The 15,998-nt window shown below is 44.6% G+C and overlaps 1 protein-coding gene across 1 annotated transcript in view; it reads right to left on the bottom strand.

Moving 5' to 3' along the window:
• BRINP1 (BMP/retinoic acid inducible neural specific 1) overlaps positions 1 to 6,906 on the bottom strand; it is a 175,074-nt gene extending 168,168 nt beyond the window's left edge. The window contains exon 1 of the mRNA XM_027616802.2: positions 6,504 to 6,906. The gene's annotated coding sequence lies outside the window, so the exon portion shown is untranslated. The remainder of the gene's footprint in view (positions 1 to 6,503) is intronic.
• Between the last annotated feature and the right edge of the window lie 9,092 nt (positions 6,907 to 15,998).

Raw genomic sequence — 15,998 nt, 5'->3', positions numbered from 1 at the left:
CCCAGACAAGATACCCAATAAATATCTGCTGATCCAAAATGATGCCAGCTTTTGTTTTATTTTACCAGACTTCATTTCAACTACCTTCTCTCCAAGTATTCATTCTCTTTCTCCTTTTCTATCCATTTCCCCCTCTCCAGTTCTTCCCCTCCCTTTAGAGCTGCGTGCATCCAGAGTGTGTAGCACTCAGAGCAAGACTAGAAATTAAGATGAAAAGAACGCACTGAAATGACGGATTAAAAATGGACAAGATGAGGGGCGCCTGGGTGGCTCAGAAGGTTAAGCGTCTGACTCTTGGTTTCGGCTCAGGTCAGGATCTCAGGGTCCTGAGATAGAGCACAGATAGGGCTCTGTGCTCATCGGGGAGTCTGCTTGAGATTCTCTTTCTCCCTCTGCCCCTGCCCTCCAAACCCCCTCAGGCATGCATGCGCTCTCTCTCCCTCTCAAATAAATAGATCTTTTTTAAAAAATGGACACAATGGAAACCTGTCAAAGGCACTTGATGCTGAGCTCCTGTCAATCTCCACACTCTTCTCAGCTCAGTCCTCAGGCTGACCACTCCCCAAGCAGGGACATTTTAGGAGGGGGGGGGAGGGTGGATGGTTGTGGAATTCTAGCCTTTTTATTCCTGTATCTTTTACAAAGGCCTTTTGATCTGGCCCCGCCTACCTTTCTTATTTCCATCTCACGACATTCTTCTCATTTGAGAGCTCCAGCCACAGGATCGCTTGGCTCTCCTAAGCTGGCACATGTTTAGTGACTTCATCTTTATTGTTTGCCACAGGGCTGGCTTCTTGCCTAAACAGCTCCAGTGCCACGCCCTCAGGGAAGTCTCGCCTGGCTAACCTATCTAAAGTTACATCGTCCACATTCCTAATTATTTGCATGGCATTTACTATGCCATGAAGTTATTTTGCTTATCTATTTGTTTACCCATTTATACCCATCTCTCCCCACGAGACTCTGAGCTCCATGAAAAGAGGACCATGTTCATACCACGTCTCTGATGTCCAGATATGCACTACTCAATAGAGTAGCCATTCATCACAGATAGCTATTGAAATTGAAATTGAAATTAAAATTGGATTCAATTAAAAACTCAGTTCATGGGGCACCTGGGTGGCTCAGTCGTTAAGCATCTGCCTTCGGCTCAGGTCGTGATCCCAGGGTCCTGGGATGGAGCCCCGCATCGGGCTCCCTGCTCAGCGGGGAGTCTGCTTCTCCCTCTCCCTCTGTTCCTCCCCCTGCTCATGCTCTCTCTCTCTCTTTCTCTCTAAATAAATAAATAAAATCTTAAAAAAACCAATAAAAACAAACTCAGTCCATCAGTATCACTAGCCACATTTCAAGCGCTCAGAGTCACATGTGCTTAGTGGCTACCATATTGCACAGCACAGAGAACATATCCATTACCACAGAAAGTTCTACTTGATAGCTCTGGTCTAGAGCAATGCTCGAAAAATAGTTGTCACTTAATAAATATTTGTCGAATAAATGGATGAATCAGTGCTCCTTTTAATCCTTACTCAACTATAGGTCACCCTCGCCCTTTTGTGGCTTGTAAACTCTGTAAGTGTGATCAACTAAAGAATGCCAAGAGAACAAGATCCAGCTGGTCAAGGGGCCCACACGAATGTTACAGGACACAGGGCTGTGGCAATAAGGCCTCCCGAAGTAGAATATTTGTGATCATATGATTATGTTTCCACAATATGGGAAGAACTGATAACTAGAAGAGAATTTATATTTGTGTTGTATGATTTCAGAGACTGACGGACATAAGGCAGATTTCAGGTCACAGTGAGAAAACATTCCAACAAAGCTCTCCCTATACAGCATAGGCTGGTTTGTGTGATAATGACCTGACCGTTGATAAAAGTACTAAAAATCAGATTGAGTGGATATGCATTATGGGTATCACAAAAAGGATTTTTGAATCCTTGAATAAGGAGAAAGGTCTAGTTAATGAGAAACCTTAAAACACCGAAATTCTTTGATCAAATGGCTCCATGACTCCTTCATAACATCGATTTCAAAGAGTTAATACTGTGCCCCGAGCTATACTAAAATCCACTGAACAACCCAATCTTGTTGGCCATCCACAATGGTTACCATTAACACAGTGGTCCACCAGAAAGAGCAGAGATGTTGAAGCAAGGGGGAGCTAGGTTCTAATTCTAGCTGTGCTGGTCACATGACCTTGGGCAAGGGACCTAGCCAGCATGAGTTTCACTTTCTTCTTCTATGAAAAGACTGTATCTGCCTCACTGGGTGGAAAGGAAGATTAAATGAGAAGAGAACAAAAGACCCTGGAACATAGTAGGGCAAAGGTCACTTCCAAGTAGGACCTAATTTCACCTGTCTGTATCATCATTAACATTCCTTTACTGATGGTATAGGCAGCATGATTTTGAAGCCATGATTGTATTGCTTTGCATGAACATGAAACAATTATCGGAAGGAGAAAGAGTAAGAGAGAGAGAAAGATGGCAGCTATTATTGAGACTGGACTCAAGAAGTAACAGCAAACATTCCCAAAGCAACTACTGTGTGCCAGTCCTTGGGGATAGAAAAAAATGCTCTTACCAAGACCATATTGAAGAAGGCAAACTAGACATATTTCTGTGGAGCTATGAAATAAGGCAAACAGACCTAAGCTAAAATAGTGTTTCAGACAAAATTATATGAGAGAACAGGGGAGAAAGAGATTTATTCCAAAATAAGACTTTGGGAAGACTTCTTGGAAGGGTCATTTGAGCTGGATGTTAAAATGCCAGTAAGAGTTTTAAAAGTAGAGGCTGAAGCTGAGAGAGGGAAAGAGAAAGGTACTCCGTGCAGAAAGGGTTAGAATAGAAAACAACAAGGGGGATTATTTGGAGAATGACATTTGAAAATTTGTCCTCTTCACATGACCCCCATTTTGTCTTTAATATGATTACCAGAAGTTCAGTGGCCAATTCATTATCTTTGAATTTTGGCAAGGGGAACACGGGGAGAGAAGGCTAGGTTATGCCTAACCTTAGAGGCCTGTTCAGGTGATAGTACTGGTGATTCATCTAAGGAATTGGGAGGGAACAAGCTAGAAGATGTCAATCAGAAAATGTCTCCTCACATAACCGAAGGCCCTTTGGGCAAAGACCTTCCGGAGAAACGGAAGACTTTGTAGTCAATAGCATAAACTCTTGCAAGCACTAAGACATTTTATTTGAACTGGTTAGGGGAGAGGGTTTTTTAAAAGTCCCCACCTGTACCATTTCAAATATATTCATTGCAGCCTGAGCTGGGCCATGGAAACTCAACGGGGGGCCCAACAGCTGATTTGGAATCTTGGAGCTGGTTCTCCTTGGTTGAAATGGAGTCACAGCTCCCCCTTCTGGGAGCTTAAGCACCATCCAGTCTCAGAAAAGCCTGCGTGGAAGGCTCTATTGCAGATGGGCCTGAAACCCCCATGTTTTTTTCTCAGTGCTCGCCGGCACCCCAAACATCGAGGAGTCTGGGAACACTTTTACGACGGGCTTGGTTCTGACTTCCCAAGAGCCTATCCCTCACAGGGCTTTCTATCTCCCCTTCCCTGGGATGATGAGTCCCAGTCTTCGTGTGGGTGATGCCTTCATATAGGGGAACACAATTTGGTGCGGAGGTTGAAATTCCCTTTTGGGGAATATGGCAAGCAGGGAACATTTCTAAATCCGTGTGTGCACGTGTGTGTGAGTGCACGTATACATGTGTGCTTGCGCATGTTCTGGTGACTGCAGTATGTATCACTGTATAGCGCAAGAGTCTCATGAATACGAAGAAATTAATTTGCCTGAAGTATTTGCATCTGTAGATAGGTGTATACTTGGCTCTCTGGAAGGCAAAGTATTCCTTAATAAAGAACTCAGGTACAGTCCAGATGCTCTGCTGGACTCTGTCTCCCGGTCATAATCAGTACTGGGTCCTTGCCTGTGTGTAATTCTCTGTGTGTGTCTGTGTGTGTGTGTGTGTGTGTGTGTGAGCGTATCTGTCTGTCTGTCTGTCTGTCTAGTGGGGACAGTGATTAAAGCATTGGACCCTTTCTTTCCGGGGTCATGTTTCCAGATGGAGCAGCTCTGAAATGAGAAGTCTGCTGAGGGATGACAGTGATTGTTTTAGGTGGGAGCAAAGTGGCCGGATGGGAATAGGGAGCAACACACAGTCCCTGGGCAGTGTGGTGGAGTAGAAAGGACACTGATCCAGGTGTCAGGCAGCATAGGATCTAGCCTGGGCATACCATGAACTTGCTAGAGAATGTTATGGAATTCTCCTCCCCTCTCTGGGCCACAGAGTCCTGCCTGTCTGTTCTTCAATATTCCTCCAGCTTCAATTGCCTACGAATTGGAAAAGAGATAAAACGAGAGCAGTTCCGAACACAGGGTCTCCTCCTCTGATTTCACACCCCCCCCCAAAATGAACCAGGGAGCCCTGCTCTGACATGAGTTTCTCAAAGCAGATTCCTTGTGGCCCTGTGAAGGCTGCAGCCTGAGGTATCAGCCTCTGGCTGGAGACTCATGTGTCTGCGAGTGTCTGCAGGTAGCATCGTCACCCACCCGCCAGGGCAGGTCCTTGCGAACATGTTTGCTTTTATCTCTCCCCAGAAGACACACACACACACACACACACACACACACACGCACGCCCACGCACGCGCGCACGCACACGCGCGCACACACACACAATTTTAAAAACACAATTATATTTCTACTTTTCTTTTCCCCAAAAGGTCTTTTCAGTGGCTCCTTGCCAGCCAGGTTGGACGACAGGCTGTCCCAGCATCTCAGCCCTTGTCCCCCACCAGCCTCTGTGCCTGACGGCAGAACGGCTGCCTCTTCTTACCTTGGGAAAGTAACAGCTGCCGAGTCTGGAAGCCATGCTAACAGCAGTAAAACTCAGCATTTTTTGCTGAGTAGGGCAAGCCTTGAAGAGGCAGCCGGGAATCAAATCGATGGCTGGCCCCAGAGTCCAAGCCCAGCAGGACCTAGCCAGGGTAGCCCAGGGACTTACCAAGAGAGCCTCCTAGGAGGTGGAGGAAAGAGGAAAGAGGGACTTGACCCACACTGTCTTCCTTACTGACATTCTCCACCCAGCCCCTGTGCCCTTGGCAGTATTTTGGAGCCAAGCAAGAGATGTGAGGTGCAAATCAACAGCAGTTTAAGTCAATTACCGCCAGATTCTGCCACGAATTCCCCACCCACAACCCTTCCCAAATTGTAGATCTCCCTCAGTACTGAAACACACACACACACACACACACACACACACACACACACACAACACAACACACACACGCACTCTCTGCTCTCCCATTTTCTTCCTAACTCCAATGGAGCCATGAGGAGGCACAGTTTAGGAAAAGATTCTCCTGGGGCTTCCCAAGCCTCTCTGAAATAGGGTAGAGAAGGAGGAATCTCTTAGGGAAGTGCCCCATTCATCTCCTTCCCTATTACCCAGAGCTGCCCCCAGATGAAATTTTCTCTATGATCTGTGTAACTATGATGGATGAGCAGGTCCCTGAGGACTCTTCTCCTTTCCCTTTAGGGAGATCCAGGCAAACTTGCCCAGATCCTCCCCAAAAGCACCAGTAGCTGGAGGTGCTGTTACGCTCTTAGGATGACGAACGGAAAGGTAGGGTAGACTCTATCCCAGACTCGTCAAGCCCCACACAAGGAGCCCACCGCTGACTTCTCCCTTTCTCTTTCACCCACTACCCAGTGACTCCAAATTCCCATCAGAATCCTGGAGCCTGCCCAGTGTGGAATTTAAAGTGACAGCATGTCATTGCCTCAGGGTTTGGCCATTTCTCTTTCATATTAAACGGTGAGTCCAATTATACCAGGTCTCCATGGTTTGGAGGAATTTTCCTTCAAGGGTACCGATATTAGGCTAAATAAGGTGCCATCCTTATCCCCAGGATGCTCCCCAAGCCCCAAGCCCAGAGCACCAAGAGGAAGTCCACAGCGGGTTTCCCGATGGCTACGTGATCCTATAGTAAGGATCCCATTCCATGTAAGCTGGAGAGACCTAATTAAAAAGACACACAAGCGCACACATACAAACACATACGTACAAACATGCACACACACATCGCCCCTTAAGTAGGTTATAGGACCTCTTTACCCCCTCCCCTACACACACGAACACACACACACACAGCACAAACACACGCATCAAACGCAAACGACGCTGCACACGCAAATACACACTAGCACCATATCAAGTTCCCACCATGGTACACACGTCGGGAGCGCGCGGGGAGCACACACGCCACTTACTAAAACCCGCATTTAACCCTTGGCGCCCCAGAATACACAGCCCTCCCCCTCCCGGGAACCTGCGAGGACTTGGAGGCGGCGGGGCGGCCGACGGAAGAGCCGAAGGGTGCCGGGAGGGGGAGGGGCGGGGCGGGCGGGGGCGCCCCGAATGCGGTCCGGGGCCGTTTCCAAGGGCAGCGGGGCTGCCGGGCGCTGTGCCCGGCGCCGCCTTACCTGGAGTCAATGTCCGTCTTTGGCGGAGAGCTGCGGGAGGACGCTTTTTATTCGGCTCGGTGGGAACTTGGGAGAGCCCGGCGTCCAGCTCGCATACCGGGAACGGCGCGGGGACTGCAGGCGTGGGGGTACCTGGCTCCTAGCAGCCTGGCTCATACTCAGCCGTAAAGTCCCCTTCGCTGGTCCCGAGGACAGGCATGAATCCCGGCTCCGGAAGGCGGTCACTACTCCCTCAGCCTCCCGGCTCTCTCGCTCTCGCTTTGCTCTCTGGCTCGCTCGCTCTCTCCCTCTCTCGCTCGCTCGCCTGCGCTTTCCTCCTCCCCCCGCGCCAGATCAGTTCGCAGCCGTGGGGACCCGGAGCGAGGCGGCCAGCGAATGGAGAGGGAAGTCCAAGTGCGCGGCGGTCTCCGGGCGGGGAGCAGTGGAGGCCGGGCTACGCGGGGGGAGGGACTTACCCGGCGACGGGCGAAAATGAATGGGGGAGCGGCTGCCGGGGGCGGGGAAGGAGGAGCCAAGAGCCGGGGTTTATTCTGAGGAGTGTTTTGTGCATCTTTAGGCGGAGGAGGAGAAGGAAGAGGAGGAGAGAAGAAGGCCTTCTCCGAGGGAGGGGCAGCCTGGGTGGGCTGAGGCTGAGCCACTGGGGAGGCTCCGTGTATGAGCACCCAAAGGGACTGTGTGTGCGGTGTGTGTGCGCAAACCCCGCATCGTGGTGTTCTTAAGCGTGTCTGTAGCTGTGTGCGTTGCGAGTATCTGAGTGTTGCTGGGTATGAGGGTGTTAGTGTGTCTGTGTGTATCTAGCTAGTGTGGTTTTGTCTGGGAAGGTGCCTGTCTGGGTCCATTTGTATCCGTGTGCCTCTCTAAGAGTATTTAAGACTGTTTGTTTCTCTGTATGTGTAGGCATGAGCCCACGTAACCTCCCGGAATTAAGCAAGTGCTTCTCTACGTGGGCAGGATGTAGGAGCGAGAAGCTGATGGGACGCAAAGTTCTCTCAATACCACCAGAGGCAGAGAAGGGGTGAGGGTGTGGGGGCTAAGGCATTAATACGGAGAACCAAAGACTCCAAATTTAGCCTGAGGTGCAGGCTCCAGTTGCTGACACGGGGCCTCTCCCTGAAGCAGCAAAGAAGGCCAGTACATGATCTAAATTCTCACGCAGTGCATATTCTGTATGTTTGCTTACTTTGCTGCTGTTACTTCTTCTTCTTCTTCTTCTTCTTCTTCTTCTTCTTCTTCTTCTTCTTCTTCTTCTTCTTCTTCTTCTTCTTCTTCTTCTTCTTCTTCTTCTTCTTTTTTAAATTAAAAAAAATCGGCAATGAAGACTGCTAGTCCCTGGAAGCTTAGGCAAGGGTAGGTAACATCAGTGAAGCTACCAGATGGAGGGGCATGGAGCAGTAAGGAAAAGGTGATGAGAAATTTAAAGGAACCCAGATTTGGTAAAAGTGTCAGCTCTAGATGGGTTAAAATCCTATCCATGATCTTGGCCAAATTACTTCCCTCTTAAATCTCAATTTCCCATCTGTGTAATAGAAAATAAAACTACCATATAACTACCTATATAACATGGTTGGCGTGAGATTTAAATGAGTTAATTTACGTGAAAGCATTTAGAATACTCCCTGACACCTAGTGAGTGCCCAAACCATGTTATCTGTAATTCTTATTGTTCTTGTTATTAATGTTATGATTATTCAAGGGGTGATAGGAAAGAGACATGATAACTAGGGGGACTTAGAAGGGTTTAGGGGCTCATGAATTAATTAAAATAAGAGAAGTTTTGAAACAAAATGGAAAAGAAATTCTTGAGTGAAGAATTGAGAACTTGAGGGGAAGAATTAATTGACAAGGAGGGAAGGAAAAGACAGGAGGATGAGAAAGAGTGTGCTAATCATCATGAGCCTGGGTCTCAGCACTGCAGGACTGAAAGCGGGGGGGGGGGCAGAGAAGAGGGGAGCAGTAGCCTGTCCAAATCTCTACGAGTCTCCTCCACTTTAATCCCAAGGACATGCAGTCAGCACCACGGACAGCTCTCCAGCCACTGACCAAGGGAGAGCTTTCTGTCTGTCTCCTGGATACTTCTCCCTTTTTGCTTGGACAATTTTTTCCTTCCCTAGGCTTCTGGCCCAGGTCAGATACTGCGCAGTGGTTCCCGAGACTGTTCTGTGTTTGATTCGAACCACAAAGAAAAACATTCACAACACACTCTGCATTTCCCATCCATTTCAGTATGAAGCTTCAGGTTGCTTTCTCCTGTCCCTTCTTCCTTTTTTCACTATCTCCTGCTTCTTCTTCTTCTCTCTCTCCCCTATCCTTTCTTTTATTCTTTCCTCCCTTTCTCTCTGTTCCTCCATCATTCTTCAGCTCAGATATGCCTCCTTGAGTGAGAGTAAGCAACAGCAGCCCTGCTGGGAACGCAGTTCTGAAATCAGTCTGAAACAACCTCGTTAGGCAGCTTCAGAGGACGACCAAAGTACGGACTGATTCCTCGTGGCTCTTCTCTCTTAATCAATATCTCAAGATGGGTTGTGGTCCTGATGCCTTAGAAAGAGGGGACGTAACACTCTGGAACATTTTTCTATCTTTCTCTCCTCCACTCCACGTAGTCAGTATTTCCCTCGGAAAGTATAGAACCTCCCATCCCCACCCCAGTTCCAACCACTATTAGACGAGAGAAAGAGAAGAAGAATTTTTGACTTTCCCCATGCACCAGACATTTCATTTGGGTTTTCCGTAAATTATCTCATAATTCTCAAAATGCTGTGATGTATGAGCTAGGTAATATGACCCCATTTTTACATCACAGGAAATTAGAGCTTGGAAAATGTACGCAGCATGTCAAGATACAGCTAGCTGGTAGGTGATGGAGTCAGGAATTCCACACCAAAATCTCAGCCCAAACTCTTTAGTTTGTCCTCTGCAAGTAATGGGGGAAATCTTGGGGTGATTGGAAGAGCTCAGAATTTAATGGGGTCACCACACTTAAGCCTAAATATCAAATTAACTGAGACCATTGCATCCTCTCTACCAATGGGGTATTTATCAATTCTTGTCCCTGGAGGAAGAGGCAAAGGCTTTGCATGGGCAGATTTAAAACTCACCCGAGCCTTATGATTTCTGAGTTTTGAATAAAACTTCAACCTTTCCAGGTCTTAGTTCATTTGCATTTGGCTATGTTTAGTTTCCCTGTTTCTATGAAGAAAGGCTAAGAGAGCCATTTTAAAAAGTCTCCAAAGACTCCCTGGTCATCAGAAAAGTTCTCAGTGCAAAGCATTCCTAATGACTTATGGAGAAAGCAATCGGAACCATATGGATAACATTTCTACAGAAATACACACGGGTGGGAAAAGGTTTAGAGGCCAAAAATATATTTCTTTTTTTTTCTTCTTTGCCAAAGAAAGAACATTTAAGGCAGCTTGAGATATGTGAGAAATGTCTTGTTCTTTCTTTGGGGTGGGTGTTGGTGAGCAGCTGTTTGCTATTTCCACTAAATTTACCAAGGGCTTGCATGGGGAAGAGGTGCCAAAGGATTAAGGTAGACTTAAGAAAGAACTTCCCAACTGTAGATCTTGGGTGATACTAGAATGGAACCTTTTCCCAAGGACATGTAATGTGACAGTGTGAGGGTTCCTTTTTAGTCTTCCCAGCATGATGATTTGGTAAACAATTGGATCATATTTTTAGAGTTGCAGACCCTTGTTGGAACCTCACAATTACTATAGACCCTCTCTTTTATGAAAAGTATACTTACAAAAATGCCCACAAAACTTTGCATTGAATTTCACAGAATCCCTTCTTGCCATCTCTTTCATAAATGTCTACACCTAGACCCCAGCTTTAGAACCTCTGAAGTAGATAACTTTTCTGATCTCCAACCTGACCTTCGATTTTGTAGGTTGCTTCATTTAGGTTTGAGCCTAAGAAGTTGGAATAGCGAAACCAATAAGTAGGTAAACGGCCTTTTTTCTAGAAATAGACAAGAAATATAGATAAATGTTCAGTGATGAAATGAGGGTTCCACCTCCCCCTCTTTAAATAAAGATAAGATTTAAACCTATTTGTGCAGGACTCTGAGCCACCTGCCGCTGCCTCAAAAGCTTAAGTTTACTACTTCTGTCAAATCTCAAAGGAGTTAAAATCCCTTAATCTGGGGTGCTTTGGGTTCAGAACCAAATGAACACCTGCAGAAAAAAGCCCACATTTGTTAAGCGCCAACTGAAGGTGAGGTTGTGTAAAAGATTGAGAAATAAATATCTTTTCTGATCTCTGTTTTCTAGGAGCCTGAAGTCCACTGCCAAGCCATACTTATCCCTAAATAATCGCAATGCACCATGGAATGTAGCTGATGTATGCAGGGTCTATAGGAAATGCTGCAAGAGCTAAGAGGAGAGAAAGTTTGCCTCTGTATGAGGTATAATATTTTGCACCTATCAAGAGCTATTTTTATTTTGTTTTAGAAGCAGTTGCATTAATAAGAACTAATATTTATTGAATGATTACTATGTATGAGCAACATTTAAGCCTTCCACTTCTCTCATCTAGGTTTTTATGAGCATTTCCTAATTGAATAAAAATGCCATATGTCATTTAGTATTCTCTCTCTTTCTCTCTCTCTCCCTCTCCAGCAACCCTTCACTTCTGCATGACTGAATCTGACCCATTCCTAAATATTTAGTTTACATGTCATATCCTCTACCAATTCAATTAGGATAAAACAAACTTTATCAAGAACTACACAAGGATGTGCATGATCTTTCTCCCTAATATTATGTCTCCCCCATCACTCCAACCACACTGACCCCTTTCCACTTACTAGATTTTATAGTGTTTGTTTGTTTTTTTTTTTAATTTCCCTAGGACTTTGTGCTAGCTGTTCCCTCTGTCAGAAGCTACTTTCCATTACTATCCAAGCTCTGCTTGCTCTGGAAGAATCAGGGTAAATGTCACTTCCCTGACCCTAGACCAAGGCGGGTCCCCTGCTACCAACTTTATCACAAAACTGAGTGTGTCCTTCATAACATATATCATCATTGTGATTAAAGTTATTGGTGATTTTTTTTCAATATATGTTTCCTTGGCTAGAACTAAAAATTATGGGCACAAAAGATATCTTCATGATGAGATCTTGGTACACAAAAATTTAGTGAACATGTATTAGCCATACCCTATGTCCCAGGGGCCACTCTGTGTGCTCTACAAACACTATTTCTTTTCATCCTTCAAATAGTTCTTGATATCAGTACTATTATTGTGATTGTTATTCCCATTTTCAGATGAGAACAACTGAGAAGGTTAAACAAATTGCCGGTTATCACATACCAGAGTCAGGATTCTCATTCAAGCCACCCTGCTACAGACTCCAAGCCCATAGTCACTGTGCTACCTAACCCTTTGCAGTGGAGGAGACCACCCTATATGTTTATTGAGTAAATGGGATTTCAGGAGTTCTTTACAAGCCTTTCAATCTTTAACTATATTGATACTCTTTACTTTCTGCCTTTGATGCTTATTTGCATATGTGAACCTTGATCTTAGTGTCCCTAACTATTGACTGTGTTCTTCAGGCAAACACACCGATATTCTGGAGCCTTGCCATTACCTACTAATACCTTGACCAGGAGTCGTTCCCTTCCTGTTCTCCCAACAGGATGCCCCAGTCATTAGAATGCATACTTCTGGACATGAGCACATGCATACTGGTTTTGCTAGACATATCTGTCTCTCTCTCTCTCCCCCGCCCCCAATCCTCTCTCTCCCTCTCATGTTGCCAAAGTTCCAGCTTCCTTAGGCCTTAGCTTGCCTCGGCCATTACCCTGGTGGCATATGATTTCTAAAAAGGATTTTGGAAAAGGTGCCCAGAAAAATACTATCCTATTGGCTTAGGCTCAAAGAATATCCCTATTGCAAATTTCAATCTTCTACTTGAATTAATAATTCAGCATATGTCAGCCTTTTTGAAATCTCATATGGTTTCTCCATTGTTTTACTTTGTTTTTAGGAGCCCTATATTTTTGCAATGACTGAAAGATGAGGTAGGCAAGGGAGGTAGCCCCACTTTATAGAAGACAATGGGTTCAAGGACTGAGTATGACTTGCAGAAGTGTAACACTTTGCAAACATGGACCCACGACTTTAACCCAGGTATTCAAACTCATAAAGGCTGGTTACCAGTTCTCTTTATTTCTCTGTTAAACATGATTTTGGTGGTTTCATGATCAATCTATTCCACTCTATTCTCTCTTGGCTCCTCCCTCTTTCCAATAGACTTGCCCTACCCCCGCTCTCACTCTCTGCCACATTCCACTAGGGGGAGCCCTACATAGGCTATTGGTAGCTTTTGCCAGCCTCACATCCATATTCCTCATCCATATTCTTCTTCTGCTAACAGCACGTTTATTTTTCTTTTTTTTTAAAGATTGTATTTATTTATTTGAGAGAGAGAGAGAATGAGAGATAGAGAGCACGAGAGGGAAGAGGGTCAGAGGGAGAAGCAGACTCCCCGCCGAGCAGGGAGCCCGATGTGGGACTCGATCTTGGGACTCTGGGATCATGACCTGAGCCGAAGGCAGTCGCTTAACCAACTGAGCCACCCCGGTGCCCCGCACGTTTATTTTTCTTTGGGAAACCAGCCTCATAAGTTTCTCAGTTCATTTGATTCAAGAGGAGCTGATTCTACCCCCTAGCTCTAGGCCATGTGATCAAAGCTGGGTGTTCTATCCCAAGGGTCACTGTGATCAGTTTTAGAGATGGGTATTGACACAGATTGGTACAATGAGTCAGTCCCAGAACACTTACTAGAATCATGATTAAAAAGTACTCCTAAAAGCAAAATAATAATAATGCACATACTTACCTGGTAGAATTCAAGCCTGGAGTTCTGGAAGTTACCTTTGTCATCACAACGAGGAGAACCAACTGGGAAGAAGGCAACAAGAAGGAACACCTAACTACGAAATAGATCCAGAGATGTCTGAAGTTATAGACAGATGGCTGACCCTATGAGCCAATAACGTTCCTTGCCATTTAAGCCAGTCTGATTAGGGTTTTTGTCACTTGCCACCAAATGTATCCTGACTAATACAGCATTATAAATCAAGATGATTGAGTTTCAAATGCAGAACTTTGAAATATGTGATTTACGGAGACCAAAGTAGAGATGAACTTGGAATTAGATGAATAGTCATTAATCCAGTTCTGTCTCTAGTAAGTGCTGTGCCCCAGACAAACTAAGTCTATTTGTCCTTTGGAGTCATGTGTTCTCAATGTGTGTGCTAGGCAGAATTCTAGGTTGATCCCCAGTGACCCTTGTCTTTGTATAATCCCCTCTCTTTTCAATGTGGGTAGAACCTGTGACTATGATGAGTTGTCCCTTTTGTGATTACATAATATTATATAGTAGAGAACAATGAATGTTCTCTAGGAGATATAAGTAATCCCTACCTGACAGCTAGCAAGAAAACAGGAACCTCAGTCCTACAACTATGAGGAAATGGATTCTGTCTACAACTGGTGAGCTTAGAAGAGGACACCAAGCCCTAGGTAACAATCACAGGCCTAACTGACTCCTTGATTGCAATCCATGAGACCCTGAGTGAAGAATACAGTTACTCCATGCCTGGACTTCTGACCGACAGAAACTGTGAAACAATAAATATGTGTTTTTTAAGCCACTAAATTTGTGGGAATTTGTTGCACAGCAATAGAAAAATAACATAATTTATAAGGTAGGTACTTAGATCAAATCATCTCTATAGATTTCCCTTTCAGCTCTGATGTTGCTTGATCAGGCAGCAATAGCTTGTGGTGCTAAACATCTGGGGATTCCTATACTACATCTCAATCCCTACCTCATGTCAATAGCCTACCTCATGTCCATTCATAAATACCTCCCAGCCTAGAGAATGAGAAATCCCTCCCACTCAGCTTGCAAAGCTATTCCATTGAGTGACTTCTATATAAAGCCTTGCCCTGTTGATATATAATTTCAAAGTTAATTCCATCTGGATAACTATGATTATTGGGGTTGGGATATGTGAAAATGAGTTCACGTTGATCCCACAGCTTGCTCTCAGTAAGATGGTCTTCTGATCTGGTGACATAATTTTTTCTGAGGTGTGAATAGACATTAATCTTTTTCATGTCAATGAGCATAGTGGATATGAGAAATAGACTTTGGAGTCAAACAGACTTTGAGCTGAAACTGGCATCACCACATCTGGGCAAGACACATAGTAAGCCTCACTAAGAAACTTACACACATATAAGATTAACCCTTACAAGCCTCAGTGTCCTCATTTGGCAAATGAAAATCCAATAATTTATTCAGAACTTTTATTATTGAGTATCTTCTCTGAACCAGACATCCAGTCTATAGCAGTGAATAGACCATTCCCCTCGGGAACACAGAGTCTCATTAAGAAGTAACATGTATCCCAATAAGGTTGTTGTAATGATTAAATGAGATAAGCATTTATCATGAAGATTGACATGCTGTAAGCCTCAATCAATGGGTGTCATGCTTAAAAGTGTTATACCTCCGAACAGGAATTATATAATTATTCATAACAGCATTTATTGAGTGCTTACTTTGGGGCCAGGCATCTCTCTAACTGCTTTCCATGTAGTAACCCATATAATCTTCACAAAAATCCAAACAGGTAGATGCCATGATTATCATCCTCAATGAGAAAGGAACTAGTAAGTCTCAAACTAATATTTGAATTCATATAGTTGAGCTCACAATTCAATGTACTTAACCATGATTTCCCACCACCTCTAAGTAGATGCCTTCCAAAGAAAAGGGATAATACAAGGTATATTTGTTTTTTTTAATGGTGAAACCTTCCCCAGACCCCAATCACATATGCCTCCTCCATACCACGAGAGCCCCATACGTGACACATTCTGACCAAGTTACTTCATTGATTGGGTTAGACAAAATGATACCAGTTGTGCTGCCATTTCTCTTTGTCATTTTTACTTGCCCCTTGTTTTATACTTACACTGCACCAGAAAGTTTGCTAAGCACTTCACCAATATTGTTAAATTAGAAAGTTTGCTAAGCACTTCACCAATATTGTTAAATTTAATAAATTAAGGAAATTAAAATAAACTTCACAAAAAGCTGTGAGTCAGGTTGTCTATGGCAACAGAATCCTGGCTGGTAGGTAGGTTGCTCTGGTCTTTTGTAGATGAAGAAGAAACCCAGGATCTGCAAAGTGGAGTGATTTGCTTACAAATACACTGTAGCAAGAGCTGAAGTTTGGCTTGGAACCCAAGCCGTTAAGTCTGCATTCTTAATTGCTGTGCTCAGTCATGCTGGGTTACACTTTTGCAAAACTGCAACACAGAGACTGGATCCCTGGATCCTCATCTCCTTAAGTTCAAAGCAATATCAAACTGTTATGTAAAAACATCCTCCCCCCCCCCCTTTTTGAGAAGGTATGGTTGGTTATTTTATGACATAAATGTATCTTTTTGTTACCATTTATAATTGCTTTC

This window comes from Zalophus californianus, chromosome 13, assembly GCF_009762305.2.
Source record: "Zalophus californianus isolate mZalCal1 chromosome 13, mZalCal1.pri.v2, whole genome shotgun sequence".
Classification (NCBI taxonomy): domain Eukaryota; kingdom Metazoa; phylum Chordata; class Mammalia; order Carnivora; family Otariidae; genus Zalophus; species Zalophus californianus.
The sequence above is the reverse complement of the archived record's forward strand: the minus strand, read 5'-3'. Positions and strand labels throughout refer to the sequence as shown.